General features: G+C 41.8%; 1 protein-coding gene across 5 annotated transcripts in view; it reads right to left on the minus strand.

Annotated features, from left to right (window-relative positions):
- The window catches only part of Sox5 (SRY-box transcription factor 5), a 943,910-nt gene that overhangs the window by 737,319 nt on the left and 189,414 nt on the right, over positions 1–17,177 (minus strand). For all 5 annotated transcript variants that reach the window (XM_076940816.1, XM_076940819.1, XM_076940814.1 and 2 more), the window contains exon 3: positions 14,369–14,446. The gene's annotated coding sequence lies outside the window, so the exon portion shown is untranslated. The remainder of the gene's footprint in view (positions 1–14,368; positions 14,447–17,177) is intronic.

Consider the following 17,177-nt stretch of genomic DNA (forward strand, 5'->3'; position numbering starts at 1 on the left):
GCAATTAAATTAAATATCTTTGATTTCTCACCTGTTACCATGGTTATTTGCAGTGATCTGGGTCATTAGTGTCTTGAATGAAATAGTTTTATGTAAAATTACAGCTCTCTCAACTTTGCAAAAGATCCTCTGGCTAGTGAAGGGGAAGCTGTCAGCTAAAGGGAAGGGAGCTGTCTGCCAAGTGGGGTTGTTAAGATTATGGGTTTGCAGAATTCTCCTTCTTAGCTCCTTCCTGCTTTTCTACAGAAGCCTCAGATCTTAGGATTTTGAGAAGAATGAGATTCCATAAAAAAGAGTTATTTCCACCACAGTAGACTCAAACCATGGTCTCCTCCTATGGTTATTCCTTCTTTATAAAAATGAAAATAATGAGTTTTCTCTGTCTCACTATAAAAAGCTCTGGAAAAAGATCATATATTGATTATTTGATGAGAAACCAATCCCGACTCTGCTCATTCACCACAGCTGCTGTCTTACCTCATTCACTGATGTCCTGGAGTTTGGGGATTGTGCTCACTGGACCGGGTGGGTTTGTGGAAAGATCACTGCCAATGACTTTCTCTGTACAGTCACAGCTGGTACTGAGAAGAGTCCTGAGGTAAAATCCACTGGTCTACTTTGCTAATACTGTATTTTCTAGTACATTCCCCTATTCAGAGTCATTTCACACAAATGTGTATTGGTTTGATTTAGCCAGTCAGCCAACTCTTGCCTGGACATTGATGGTATGTCTCTCAGGACTTCATCTACTGACCCACTCTTTTGTTATTCACACCTTCTCCATTAATTAGAGACAGTTCAGTGTCGTTCTTTAATATTTTCAGACTCAACAGCAGCAAACAAATGGAGACACTCTTTCTCTAGCTGGTCCCTCTCAAACACCTATCCTTTGGCCATTTTTGAAATAAATTTTGTAAACACCAGTGATAGAACATGGCCTCTGAAGAATGGGCCACAAAAGACATCTATGCAGGCCTCATTAATAGGTTTGAGATCTTTGAACAAGGATCAAGGGAGAACGTATGAAATGGGGTTCTTCATGAGTGTCCACTACTGAAGGAGAAAGGAATGTGGCCCAGGAACAGCAACATGCATGTTTGTATGTATGCACATGTGTGTGCATGCATCTTAACTCAAAGCATTTAAAAATTTCATTCATACAATGCAGGCATAAGATTTTAGAGTTTGCATAGAGTTGTATTGCAGAGTTGATAATATACTGCTTTTTAAATTTTGTGACTGACCTCAGATTTGATGAGTGATAGACTTGGTAATCACTGGGAATGTTGGTAAGTGCTTCAGAGTTCTCAAGACAGTGACAGTGTGGTCCTGAGGCTGGCTGATAACTTATTAGAGCAGGGAGATAGACCATATCTCACACATACATGCTGGCCTCCATCTCTGCAAATACACACGCAGGCAAAGTGAAGCGAGAGATGAAAGTGTATATTTAAAAATTTTTCCAGGTAACTTGATGACTGGTATAGATTACAAGTATGCTGTGTAAGTCAGAGATGTGCTACAGGCTATCTTTCCTGACTTAGACTACATTTCAAAAGTTTAAAATGGACATTTTAAGAGGTGTATTTTTCTAGTCAAACACTTTTAGATCCTCAGGTAATGAAATATGTCCATTTGGGAAAATGGTCACTGCCTGTGTCAAGTCAGAGGTCTTCAATCCAGGACTTGACCAAGAGGTGACAGACAAGAGACTTTTCTATTTCCAAAGACAGAGGACTTATTTCCAGTTCAAAAAAGATTCATTATAAATACTTCTCTTTTGTAACATACAACTAACTCTCTTGGATGTGCTGCACGTTTTCCAAAAATTCAAAACATTTTAGTAATCCTAAAGTCAAACTGTCAGGGGTAAGCATGTCATGTTGCCGTGTGTGTGTGTGTGTGTGTGTATGTGTGTGCACACATGTGCACTTAAAGAAGAAAGTAATGGACTCAGATCAGGTTTGGCATAGTCTTTGATCACTTTGAGACACTTAGAAGGATTAAAACGGGATATTTTCGACACAAGAGTGAGCATTTTACGTCAACAGCATTAACATTACATTTTTCTAAAGAATATAAACAAGATAATAAACTTCTGAAAAGCAAGAAAAATGGAGGACCGGCTGTCTAACAGAACCTCATCCGGTAAGCATCAATAATCCAGCAGAATTAGTGAGAGAAACTGCCCAGATCAAAGCTCAGGGAAGCAGGGGTGGAGGACACTGGGGAAGGCAGGGGAGGGGTGTGTGATGGGAGCTAGGCTGCCAACACATCTGGCTGCAGAAAGATGAATGCTGGGAGCTATGTTTGTCTGGCTGACCACCCTCCCACAGAATTGGCAAAGGGTCCCTGTTTCCTTTCCCCTAGATTCCAAAGCACCTTTCTCTCCCTTTGTTCTTTTTCTTCCCCTTCCTGGTCTTCTTCTTCCTCCTTCCCTCCTTCCCCTCCTCCTCCTTCTCCTGAGCTCTTTTTCTCTCTTGGTGGCCATTAACCACACTGACAGTTTGACAGGCTGGAATAAGGAAATAAAACACTTAAACATTGTTTCCTGATGTATGCATTCATCTCTTCTGCCAAACACGGATATTAAGGAGATATGTCACCCCTCCTGTCAGCTCGGCTCACTGGCAGCACAGGCCAAGGTCCGAAACTCAGCGTGCCTCTGGTCCTGCTCCCACAAACCCTTCCTTCGTCATTTGCTGTTGAATAATCTTACGCTGTGAATTAGACTGCAGCACAAAAGCCGGCTGTGTTCCAATGTTGTGTTGGTTTTGTTTGTTTGGTTGGTTTGTTTTTAACAGCAGACGTCAACTTTATTTCTTCAAGTTTCAGACCGTTGAGTCATAGCCAGTGAATACCATCCACTGTGTAAATACTATACCCCCTATAGCCAATGGAGACTTGATTGTTTTTTTAGAGATTTCTAAACTTTATGTGTGCACATGCACATGTAGTCATACCCACGCACATACAAATACAGAAACACGCGGAAGCCAGAAGAAGGCATCACATCTCCTGAAGCAGTACTTACAGGTGTTTGTGAGCTGTTCGACATGGGTTCTGGGATACAGACGTGGGTGTTCTGCAAGACCAGCAAGCACTCTTAACCTAGTATTTAACTCTCCAGCCCAGGTTGTCGCTTTTAAAACTGAGGCATACTATAATCTAAACCGTGGCTCTCTGGATTGATCTAGGAACAGGACAAAAAGGGCAGGTCCGTCCAACCTATGTCAGACCATAAGGAACGAATGCTTCCTCCATGTTTGCCTGTGCGCACCAAGTGCTGTCAGGGTCTATAGGTCAGACTATAGTAATCACTTACTGTTTCAGAGTTCTGGATTATATCTTGAAAGATGAGTAGGTGACCGGCAAAGATGGAGGGTAAGGGATGACGTCCCTAGGTCCTCTGCCTCTCTCGATCCCCATTAACACAAAGGAGAAAGCTCAAGGTGAAAGGCTTTAAGAAGACAGACTGCCCAGCTGTGAGCCTTCAGTGCTTTTACATGCTGCTCACTACCTGATTCCCCCTGAGCTCTCTGTCTAGAACACCCTTCACAGCCCTGAGCCATGCAGAGAGCCAGGGAAGAGTTTCCTAATGGAGGCTCTTACAGTTTGACCCTAGAACGTACCCATCCAGTGCTCAGCTTCTGAGGTTTATTATTCCCCAGTTCACGGTCACTTTGGGAGACTGGACAGGCAGCCTGGCTTGCAGATGCAGACACTAGGGGTTGGACTCTGGTGGCCACTCCCCCTCACTCCTTGCTTCTGGTCCACGGTGGTGTGATCAAACTCCAGCTGCAAAGAATCACCCTGTCCTATCTTGCCCTTCCCACCATCATAGCCTGAAACTGTGAGCCTAACAAACCCTTTCTTCTTCACGTTGTTTCTGTCAGGAATTATGACTAGAGCAACACTAAGTAGTATTTAAACATAGATAGAATGTCAAGACTGCAGGAAGAGTCTCAGTACACCCAGTCCTCAACTGGGAATGCATAACTCAGCTCAGTTAACGTAACCCAACGTACACCTGTGAGGAGATGCTAAGGAGCGCTGTCTACACTGGGTTGCCCTGTGGGTAGGTCCATGGGGTAGGGAGTTGCCTTAAGGAAGGTAACTGATGTGGAAAGACGTAGCCCAGTGTGGGTGGCACCATCCTGTAGATTGTTATAAGAGTATAGAAACAAAGCTGAGCCCAGGCAAGTGAGTACTCACACACAGACACACAGACACACACACACACACACAGACACACAGATCTCTCCCTGTTGCTGTGGATGTGATATGTCCTCGCCAGCTTAAGTTTCAGCTATATTGACTTCCAGAAGGATGAACTGTATAACCTGGAATTGAGAGTTGACATAAACCTCTTTTATCCTGAAGATGTTTCTGTCAGGGTATTTTATCACAGCAACAGATATAAAAGTCCCACAGTCATGAGCATGCTTTCAACACTGTCCCATGTGTACCATACAGTGAGAACCTAGTAAATCCTCGTTGGAAGGCTGAGCATTACCTTGTGATAAGAAGTAGTGGCTGACTCGCTCTCCAAGGGATGCTCTTTAGAATTCACTACTTGTGTAATCATCTATACTCTCAAGGCCATCAACAAGATACATGAGATATCCATGTAAAAATGATGAACACCTCAGCAATACAAAACACAGCCACAAATAAATGACAATCTGCTTAGAACTGAGGGTTCTTTCCCATTCATAAGGGGCCTGTTGCATAGACTGGCAGACAATAGCGTTGATCAGATTCATTACAAGCATGATGCACAGCAAAAATCTCTATGCTATTTCATTCGCCTGTTTATCTAAACTGTTCCCCAAATAATACTTCCTTAGTTGTCAAAAGCCACCACTACAAAGTGATGACTATGTGGTTACGTGTTCATAACTGTAACCTCAGGACTTGGGAGGGTAGGGCATGAGGATACCCATTAGCTAGAGACCAACCTAAGCTGCACAGCAGGTTCTATGCCAGTCTGTACAAGACAGTAAGAAACTATCTCAATTTATTAAGTAAGGAATGAATAAACATGAGAATAAATATTAAGTAGTTCCATTTGACAGCTAGTTTGATGGAAGTTAGATCCCTTAACAATAAACTCATAAGCAGTTTGTTTAATAAAGTGTTAGCTACAATTATTATTTTTTGTTTGGCATTTACTTACAGATATCATTCACAGAAATAAATGCTAGGAGTGTTTCATAGGTGCCTTTGGTGGCAGGGTGAAATTTTTGTCTCTTTTTTACAGAGGTGGAAACTGAGGCACGGTAGTAATATCGTGGGTGTGGAAGCACCCAAGCTCGCTAAGGGCTAAAAACTGAAAACAGTTCCACTCTGACTCATCAGAGGATATTTACCTGGGGTTAAATCTTTTACATCTTACACAGTAGATTTCTTCTTTGTAGTGGACTTTAAACACAGCTCTTCCATGTCAACATAGCATGCAACATGCAATCTCAGTGACTTGACTTGCAATTGTACCAATGATAATATAGCTTAATTAGACAAGATTAAATAAGGTAGTTTCCAGGAAAGTATATAATGTACTGTGAGCACACCCCTCTTCCATCTCTCTCCTCTCTTATTGGACCGCTTTGTTCTTCCCTCCGTGTCATCAGTACATACGTTCACCGTGCAACTCTACTCTCTAGGGCCATGCATAAGAGAAAACATGTGATCCTGTCTTTCTAGATGGTCTTGATTCAGTAGATTACATCCAGTTGTGCTAGCTTTCATGCAAATGACCTGACTTCCTTCTTCATTGCTGCACAAATGCATTATGAGCACATGTTACATCTTTGCCCATCCCTCTACGGTTGGACACGTAGGTAAGTAAGTTGCATAACTTAGCTGTTGTGAGAAGTACTGCAGTTAATATCAATGTGCAAAGCTCTCCATGATCACACAGCACTTTTATTCCATGAAAGGCTATTGAATAGGCTATGTGGCCTTTTCTGATTACAGGATGGGAGAGTTGTGGGAAGTCTGGGACAGAGAATGCCCCAAGATCTGCTCCTCCTGTGGTGGGAAGTTCAGCAGAGGGGTTTTCACCATTTTGCTGACGTCAGCCTTACTTTGGTCTTATTGGCTGTTCTCTCAAATGACACAACTCGGCACAGAAGAGGCATAGCTCTTCCTGTTGTACCTTAGCCACACAATGCTGTGCGGTATGAAGGACTCCATGTCTAAGCATGCACTCTCTCCATGACAACCCAGTGTATTCCGTTAGACTCTCCCAGTTTTAAGGAGTCAGGAGAAACTCTCACTCTCTGCATTTACGTGCTCTCATTCTCACTAAACTTGTTCAACATGGATTTTATCAAGAGATGGAAAAGAGCAAAGATCTCTTGTCTTCAGACCAGAAGACCAAGACAACACCATGCATATCCTGTCTCAGAGGCGGGAAGACATTAGAGTCACCTAGAAACAAATGCTTGCCTCCTTCGATGACATTTACATCTTTCCTCAATTCTAGGCTCACAACTAGAATTTCCACAAATAGCTTAACACTAGACTTTTATTTAATAATATAGAAAAGAAGATGTTGAGGTAAAGATGGACAGATTAATGTAATTATATGGAAACAAGAAGAGAGGGAGAAAAGCAGGAGAGAGGAGAAGGAAAGGAGGAAAGGAGGGGGAAGCAAGAAGTAAGCATAAAATAATAATGATGATGATGATGATGATGATGATGATAACAGTAATTCAGTTTCATCTTATCCATGCCCTTTTGTAAAGCTAGAGTGATGCTTTACGGCAAAATCCCCTCTTTAAGTACTCAGTGATCTTTTATTTCTGTGTAACTTCCTCTTCAAATAGGTTAATTACAGAGGCAATTAGGCTAGCTTCACACAGGATGTCACTATTCCCTAACATAAATAGCGTGAAAACACATGTTCCAGGCATAGAAAACTATCTGTAAAGACCAAGTTCCAGAATGCAATGGAATTCTATCCTCTAAGGTGCTGCCCGGGCCAACTGGGGATGAGTTTCTCTGCTGCCGATCCTGCTTGCTGACTTCTATGTTTTGTTCCCATAGACGTCCTCTTCGTAAACAGAAAGGGGAGTGTGCTTAAATTACCACAACTCACAAAGCAAGAGAAATCGTGGGACCGAGTAGCCAAGCAGAAGTGAGGGGAGTAAGTACCGTCTTATTAACAAGGCAAACAGACAGTTAGAACTGAAGAGGCAAACTCTATTATTAGTTTACACAAATGCTCTCATCCCACGGCCTCCTGGGTGTTTCCTCTGTGCTGTTTTACATACTCATTCTGGAAGTGAGTGGCTGCTACCATTCTGACCAAGTACTTACAGCACCAAGAGGTTGTTAAAATGACTTTTCTAAAATCAGGATGTAGGGATCTCTAGGCCGAAGGGTCCAATCTTGATGTTAAATGCAGCATAACAGCGTCTTCCAAATTAGCCAGAGACCCCTTAACACTAATCATTGCTTGCTTGCTTCTCAACCCAAAGTGATATGTGCCTCTCCAAGAGAACAGAGTAATGAGTCGGATATTCAATGCGTATTCCCAGAAGCCATGCCATCCTTCCTGATGGTGGTCACGAGGATGACAAGAACAGAATAAGCATATGACACCAGACATGTGTGGTTCAGGAATTGAGCTGTCTCCCTGTGGTCACAGTGAAAGTAAGGTCTGAGATCATATCCTCAGACTCATGAATACATGGCTTTCTCCTTTTTGGTCATAGATTGTTCTATTGGTGTTGACTGGACATCTCAAGAAGTGTTAGCCATTTGTCCAATGTACCCTGAGTGTACAGTGCAAATTCCGGGGCTCACTGCCTTCCTTTTGGTATAAAATACTCAGGGCTCACAAATCAGCCCATGAGTGAATCAGTCTTCAAGCCACTCTACCTGGGCTTGAATACGACTTTGTCTCTTAATAGTAAGTAGTTGAGCTGTGACAAATTACGTCACTCACTTTTCTTCTGCTTCTATTCTTTCTGTTGAAAATAAGACAGACATACTGATGCTGCCTGCCTTGCGGAGTGCTTAGTAAGTTGAAAACTGAATTATATACAAACACCATCAATGAGGTTATGCACTGGGGAAATGTCAAGGATAGCTGCCTCAGGAGTTCTGCTGTGAATAATGACAACCAACATGTGTGTGCACACACAGGCGTGTGTATGTGTGCACACATTTAAGTTGTGGGTTTTTTTCTTTATTAGAAAACAGAGCTTTCTTCTAATAAGTGATAAGTTAAAATCATTGAGTAATATGTTTTAGTGATAGTTAAAATTCTACAGAATAAATAAAGTGCAACTTGAAACCCTGTATAGTCTAGAATCTTCTCACAGTTTGACTGACATAAGAGCCCCTCTATGATGTTAACCCATGCCTACCTGAGTGTGAAACAGCTGAGCGAGACTTGGATGGACTCTGTCCTACTCCAGGCGTACAGCGTTAATGCTGAAGACCAACAGACAGCCAGCCAGTGGAGAACACCCTTGCAGAAGCTGAGTGATGATGCCACGGGGAACTTTTCGGATAACTTTTTGGCCACAGAGCAGTGGCTGGACGGCTTCTATTCAACCTTTCAGCCCCATTTCCTCCAGAGAGTTTGGTAGTGGGTGGTTAAATCAACGAAGTCAGTAGGCAAATCAGTTATTTTGACTACACTGCCTGCAAATCTGGGTTTTCATGCATGTGCATACTCTCTACCATGGATGCACCAGAAGACTGCTATAGAACTGATTAAGGAGCTTGTCCCTACAGTGACTTTAAGGGAACAGCCAAATAAATGATGCCTGTGACTGCAGGTAACACACACCACAGATGCAGCCTTATCATCTTTCCATTCAGGGATGTCCTGCTGAGATTTTAGCTAGGGCACCTCTAGGTTTTTGAATTACTGATTTTGTATTTCTGGCCACTACAACAACCAATTTGGACACACTTTGTGGGTAACCAGATCAATAGTGTAAACATTAATTCTTAAGGGGTGATGGGGGAAGGGAAGCAACTAGGCAACTAGAACAGTTGGCCTGTAAAGTAGACTAGAAAAATCACTAGGAGAATACAGACAGTGAACATAACCAGTTCCTTCACAGCCCGCTGCTTTTTGCACAGATTGGGGCAGAGGGCGATTCAAATCAGCTCTGATGAAGACCCATTACCAGGTGAGCAAGAAGCAGCTAAGAGCATGGCTAGTGCTTGCTCTTTAACTCAGCCTCTTAGAGGAAGACCATGGTGAACAACCACACGGGTCTTAAATGACTGACCAGGAAATTAGAGGAGAGCTCAGTGGCAGAGGATTTGCCTAGACTGAGAGACCAACCTCGTGATTGCAATCTCAGTACTGGGACTGAGAGGAAATCAAACAGCCTACTCTAGAATGGTGGTATTCAAATTTTATGGGATCTCAGAAAGATCACAGTCAGTGGAGGTACCACAGCGAGTAGAAGGCAAGTGTTGGCATGGGGACATCATCCAAGCAGTAAGATGCCACGAGTCCTCCATAAAATCAGGGAATCTGAGCATCCTCTTCCTTCAGTCTCATCCATAAAAATCCGTATTATGACATCTATTTTATACTAAATAAAAACCTATCAGAACAGATCAATATGAAACTGTTTACAATTGCAAAACTGCTATTTCTTTGGTTCATATTTAATGTTATTTTAAGGATGCAAACCTGCCTTGAGAAGGCTCCCATGGAACCTTGATTATTGTACTCTGGGTTTTCTTCAGTTTGCTTTATCCCGTCCCCCATTTTTTTTCTCAATCATCTGTTGACATTATTGGGCACAAGTAATAACATTTCAGCTTAACTTCTAGCACATAGCCCTTCAGTTCTCCTGTATCCTCTCCTTCGTTGGTGTCACCTGTGGAGTCTGGCCAGGAGCCATGCCAGAGAGAAGCCTGGAGGCCCTGTTCTTTTGTTTGAATGCCTCTGTGTATATCCTAGGCTTACCTCAGTGACTATTTACAATATTAAATCAAAAAGAACAGGTTAGAATAGTCAGCACTTCTAAGCCAACTGGCTACATGGGACAAAATATATGGCCAAGGGCAGAATTTACAGCAATAACATTTATGTATTGTGTTACTCCTAGGACAATTCAATTTATAAAGTGCCTATTGTGTATACACAAGGCACGACTGTAAATCACTACATTAAACAGTGTCAACTACCAATACACAAGTTTCCCCCTAAATTCTGCACAGTGAGATTGATGAATTTTTTTTAAGAAAGCATGCTTTTAAAAGAAAGAAAGAAAGAAAGAAAGAAAGAAAGAAAGAAAGAAAGAAAGAAAGAAAGGAGGAGAGAAGGAAAGAAAAGACAAAAAGGGAAAACATTTCAGATTCATGCTGGGGGAATAGCATCCCCATATACAGGAACAGGTGTCTGCTATATGATTTACAGACCTATGAGCTATCTCTAGTAAATATTAACCTTCTCAGCAAGGCAGAAATGTCCACAGTGTAAGCTGAGGATGCAGCAAGAACTTGAGTCTGACACCAACATTAGCCTTGTACTCTTTCAGCCTCGGTGGAGAACAGATCTAAGATGACGAATAGGGAAAACCTCTTTTTGGCATCTGTTAGTCCACGTTGATCTACAGGTCCTTGAAAACCTAGGAATGAGGCATCATTGATTCCTCACAAAATGATTTCACTATGCTCTGACTCACAGTGAAGACCCAAAGCTCCAAAGTGACTAAAACCTATCAAGACTTGTGAATGGAGGACTAGGAAAAGAAACCTATCAAGACTTGTGAATGGAGGACTAGGAAAAGAAACCTATGAAGACGTGAATGGAGGAGGAGGAGAAGAGCTTGCTGGGCAAGCGGGAGGACATAGCTAAAGTCACATGTAGTAATATGCGTAATAATCCCAGGGAGACAGGAAAAACACCACATGGGCCAGCTAGCCTGGTATACATAACAGGAAACAATAAAGTAACCTCGTCTAAAATAGGATGAAATGTTGTCCTTTGACCTCCATGACATGTACATAACTGTGCACACTCACACAAATATACATGCATGCATGCACACACATATGTTGAAGTGAAACACTAATGCATGCGCACATTTTCTCTGAAATAGTAGCCCACAACTTACTCAGAATGCAAATCTTTTGAAACCTAAGCTCTCAGGTATGGATTAAAATAATTCTGTTCCCCTATATGTTCCTTAAAATCACTCACAGAGGACAAGCTGGGAGACCGCCCAGGCAGCTGAACTGGACGTTGTTTAGAAAAGCATGAAGCAGTCTGCACCTCTTCTCTTCCATTTTGACAAGGCTAAGGGCATGGTTCTTTCTTCCTCCTCCACCCACAGCTTTCAAATATCCTTTGATTCATTTGAGACAAAATGATGAAAAGCTGTAGCATTTTTCTATAGGTTAGAATAACTTTCTGTCTTACAAAAGCTTACTTCTCCACACACGGTGGATGACTGACACTTCCACAGAGAAAAGCAACTCCCTATGTTGGTTAAAGTTAAAATTAACGTGGAAAAGCAGGCAAAAAAAAATGTATATTTGAAAAAAACCCAACTGTGCTCAATTATCAATGGATGAACCACCTGCTGCTTTCCAGACCCAGAGAAGCCGCTGTGAGGAAGACAGGGATGATATTTAGAGTATGCAAGAGTGACTAAGAGACACAGACTTCCTGACTGAACCCAGAACCTGCAGCAGCATGACACAATATTTCAGGGGCAGTTTCTGTTTTTAATTTGCTCAATCATCTGAAAAGTCCAATATCCTATGGCTTTTGTAGGAAGGTTCTGAAAACTAGTCTTCTCTCCTAATTGGTGGGGTTTGGTAGCATTAATAACCAGTTTGGGACTTTGTTCATAACCAAGTCATCAAACTCAAGGAGTCGTAGCTCACTTTAGTCATAAATAGAAGATTCTGGAAGGTTCTGGCTAAACCTTTCCAGGCATGAGGAAGGGAGCCCACCTCAGAAGATTTCTGTCCAGAAATAGAATGGGAATGGTTGACATGGTGAGACTTTCCTCTTCAGACAAGTTGATTCCTCAGAAAACCAAGAAAACCACAAGCCAAGTCCTTAGAAATCCACTCAGGGATAACTGGGAAAATAAACATCATCTCGGAACCCAGAGGTCAGAGGCTTGTCTAGACTACTTTGCAAGGGAGCCGGAGGAATTCTCCTGTCTGTGCTTCCCAAGTGCTGAGAGTACAGACATGCGACGTGTTTAGCTTTTACAGGACCACCAGAAATCCAGACCCAGGTCCTGTTCTCACTTAGCAGGCACTTCACCAAAGGAGCCATCTTCCCATCTCTCAGTGATTTTTCAGGTAGTGAACTGTCATGTTTACCACCCAGCATCCATGAAGCCCTTTTTTCCAAAACCCTTTCACTGAAATGCATCTCGATGATTTCTCTATAGACAAGGGGAAATTGATGCCACTCTGCACTAAGAGAGATGTCCGTCTGCGTGGCCTCTGTGAAAGAGGATTTTTATACCTTGGTGGATGATACTTTGGGGAAACACTATAGTCACCATCTTGCTACCAACAGATGCCAGCAACTGTCTACATGTGTTATGTACAGTAGCTCAGAGATGGACAGGACTGGAATCCAGTCATAACAGTTCAATGCAGTATTTAGTTTTGGACCTTACTTTTCACTTTCATTAATAAGTAGCATATGAGTGAGTGTACCAACAAATGTTCGTGCAGACGGCTCGTGTTTGCTGTTGCCTGGCTAGCCCTCACCTGCCCTATTGACCCACCCCTAACCCATCCACGCCGCCCAAACCACACACTATACACTGCTTCTGAAATCACTAGTGCGTCTTTTTCCCTACCAAAGCTTACACAAGGAGGGGTAGTTTTCACATGACAGAAAAAGAGAGATAAGAAGTCAGGGAGAGAAAAACATTACTTAAAAGAAGGATTCCAATATAGAGCCATTTCCTATGTTTCACGAGGAATGACACAGACTGATAATTTATTTGGACACATACAAAAAAACCACGTTTTTGCTAAACCAATATATGTAGTGTAGATTAGCAAGAATAATATGCATGCATTCCGATTTCAATTCTGACTGGACTTGGCTGACATAATTATGATATGCCGAAAAGTAACGGCCGGGGTTTAAAGCACTTGCCCCCTTTCCTTTGAAGGGGATCTATAAATGCCAAGAGGAAGTATTTTAGATTAAGTGAATAGATTAATAAACATCCTTGGGATGTCTATCGTTAAGGCTGATTTATTTCCTATGGCAGCAGTAACTCAAAGAAATGCCACAATATTCCAAAAATACTGCATGCTGCTGTCTCCACCATGCAACGTAATGACACCATGTGAGAATGACGCTATCCACAGTGTTCCACGGCACTAATTACTCACAACACTCAACAGATACTAAACCACTTGAGTCTACGTGGGCATCGGCACGGAAACCACTCATATTTATAACACTGATAAATGGCCTCTCATTTGCAAATTTATAGTGTAGCCATAATTTCTTGTGGGAACTGAGAGTTTCATTCAAAAAAAATTGCCACAACATTTATCTACACAAGGATGATGGATGTGGCCTGTGAAATTAAATACTTTTAAAAATTAAAATCATAACGCCAAGGAAAAAAAGATGTGTTCCTTCCTGTATTGCTCACACATTTAAGTAATAGCCATTCTTAGCGCTTGCAAGGCTTGACCCAGACAGTGCGTTAATACTGATTAACTGTATCCAAGAGTGCTGTTCTTAAAACTGTACTGGGAACTACTACACATTCCCAATGTAAATTACTCATTTCATCTTCTGATCCTGACGTCCTGTTTTCAGCTATGCAGTTCTACCATATGAGTAAAACAGAACGTATCTTCATTGCTTTTATTGCATTTAGTTCTTAACACTATTGCTTACAACCGTAAGGACGGTTGCAAGCATAAACTACAGCAGACTATTATAGTTTTATCATGATGCCAACTAAACATACATGAAAACATATCAAAATATAAATGGAAAACATTTCCTGGGATAATCAATAAGGAGAAGGATGATCAATGCATAAAGAGTAAAGGACAGTGCTAGGTGACATGTCTTCCCTGCCTTCCTTTACAAACAGGTAAAAGGACTCTTCAAGTACAATGGGGTGGGGGTGGGGGGGTACTTTTTTTTCCAAGCTAGTAAAATTTGATCCTGAGTTTGATCATTTAACAAAATTATGTAAATGGCAATCAATCAATAACTCGCCTTTCTTTAACATTAACGACATCAGTCCAAACCCATTGTTCCAAATGGTGGCAAAGTACTTAAGCAAAACATGTCATACATGAAAAAGAGTTTTCCTGCTTAAACCCAGCAGCATGGTAGCACCAGTTGTGCTGGCAGCTTGCCACATACCCTTGCCGGCTTGCTAACTCCTCGTGGGCAGGAACATCCTCGGCATCATCTTTGGGTCAACAGCATCCAGTGCAGCACCTGGAACACACACACAGCCCATGAATGTGCTTGAATGCACTCTGTGCTGACTGGGTTCTACTGGAAGGTACTGACCTATGACATAAGCATTCTTCCCTTAAAGTGCCTTATTAAAACAGCCCACCTCCTCACAATTGGATGACAACTTTACCGTGAACATCTAATTCCCAACTATAATGGCTTTCAAATCTCCATTCTACTTTTATGATAGCCTTTTGTATTTAATACCTTTTATTCTTTAAGAATTACAAGCAAGTACACATAGCATTTGGATCCTATTGCCCCCAACATATACACATTCACTCCTGCCACAATCTCCCCAGTGTTCCACACCAAACTTCAACTCCTATTTTATTATCTATTGAGTCTAAAATTAGTGCTCCCTAAATATGCATGGATGTGAAGCCATCCACTAGACCATAGTGTTGATGGCTCTTCTTGGTTGTCAACTAGATCACACCTGAAACTAATTAACTAAGAAAACCAACTGCTGAGAACAACTCTGAGAGAATTTCTTGGTTGGATCATTTTAGCTAAGGAAACTCATGCTACAGCTAGATCATTTGAGGTAGGAAGACCCACCTATAACCTGGGCCACACCTTCTGGGCACAGCCTATATGAAGAACATGAAGAAGGAAGCTCTTGCTCTTTGCCTGCTTGCCCTCACTCTTGGTGGCAAGTTCACTCTCTCACTGGCATTAGAACCTACTGCTTCTAGATTCTGGCATATACTGATAAGATAGCCAGCCTCATGAACTGAACAACTATTGGGATGTTTGGCTTTCCATAAGAAGAAAACCATCATTGGAATCATTAGATCACAGCCTGTAATCAAGAGAATCCTGACCAATGCAATGGTTGACATACCAGGAGACACACTCCTGAAGAAACCTGACTCTCTTCCTCAGTGCTCATCAGCTGTCAATCACTCCTAAGTTAGAGGTGAGGCCTTGTGAACCCCTCCTTTAACCAGGAAGAACGCTGACTAGCTAGATTGGCCAGATCTTTTGCAGCTCTTATAGAGGCAACTAGAGCTGCTGTGAGTTCATGGATGCGGCAACCCTGCTGTGTCTGTATGACACAGCTTCACGGCAGTCTCTCTTGACCACTGGCTCCCAAAATCGTATCACATTAACTTCCTTAAAGGCATTTTCTGAGCATTGAGTGTAGCACCTGCATCAGAGCATCTCCACGGACGTTTTCTCTCTGCACTTGGGCAAGTTGTAGATCTCTCTTCTAACTGTAAACCATTGCACAAGAACGGTCTCAACGCGCTCTGTGAGCTGCTCTAATCTGACCCATGGCCCAAATGGGCCATCAATTTTTAGTTTCTGAGGACACAGTGCAGGCAACCATTTGGAATTATACCCTTTAGATTTGGGCTCATTTTAGGTAAATTATTTTGTATTGACAAATACAACTATCTTCAAAATATGAGGTCTTTCTAAACACTCTTGTCAAAGGAAGACGGGGTGATCTTAGCCTGCACAGCAACGTCTAAGGCAGGGTTTTTGTTATTTGAGGAATCTCCCTCAAACAAATGGCTTTCTGCTTCATTATTAGAGGTGGTGTCCTGCAACCCTGAACATTATAGGTTTATTTTGGTTACAGGCTTTGTCCTACCTACAATCTACCAACGTGATTTGTGATGAGGACTTTGGTCCATGTAATGCAACCATTAAAAGCTAAAAACTAAAGCGATTGGCTCAACACCACCATCCAGGAAGAACTGGAGAGTAAAGGTTAACTCTGTGGACAGTATGTGATCAAGTCTTGGTTCAAACTCTGGGCACCAAAGACTTCTCTTTGTTGATAATGCTCTGTGCAGATTATCACATGTTGCTGTCAATAGCACATCTCCTGGAAAGGAAGCCGTGTGCTTACTGCTTCCCCAGACTCCGCCTCTATCTTCTCTTGGTTGTTTCTATTTTGAATCCTTCCTCTGTAGTCAGCTGTGAGTCTAAAATGTTTGCCTGCAACTCTGAGAAATTGGTTAAATCCGAGGATGGTTGTACAAACCCCACACTCACAATTAGTGCCAGGAGGAAGATGCACCTGGCCCCTCTCTCTAACTTCGCTTTAACAGTGACTACCTGGGAGGCTGGTCACAGTAGGCCATGCTCCTGCTGTAGACCCACAGAGTCTAAAACAGCTTTGAAAGGTAACTTCTTTTACTACTCAAGTGAGCTTAAAGATTTCATGGTTTAAATCCTTGGACTGGATAACGTTTGCGTAGAGACCACAAGCTATTGTTTATCTTGCCCTATGCAAACAGCAACCATCCCCAATTCTCCAGTAATAAATTCAGAACAAAAAATATGTTTGCATTTGTTGCTGTTTGGTAATAAGAATGGTTAGTGATATTTCAGAAGATAAGTTAGTCTTACCAAGACTAGATATTAAAAAGTCACTCCATTAAAAAAAGCAAATGGTTTTATAATAAAATATTAAATTGTTTGCTTTTCCTAATTACTTGGGTTATTTTATGTAACTTGATGCTTATATATTTGAGATTTTTTTCTTATTAATTACTAATTACTAATAATATTTTAGTAGATAGACTTACAAGTTGGCCCTCAAGACCTCCCCACCTCATAAGTATACACTGCATGTTTTAGATGAGAAAGTCAGCAGGATTTGTTTGTGTGGGTGGTTTGTTGGGTGACAGTCGCCTCTCATGCAGATTGCATGGTGAATCTTAGGCTAGTCTTGTAAATGTCTTAAATCTTA

The sequence above is a fragment of the Arvicanthis niloticus genome, chromosome 9 (assembly GCF_011762505.2).
Source record: "Arvicanthis niloticus isolate mArvNil1 chromosome 9, mArvNil1.pat.X, whole genome shotgun sequence".
Lineage (NCBI taxonomy): Eukaryota > Metazoa > Chordata > Mammalia > Rodentia > Muridae > Arvicanthis > Arvicanthis niloticus.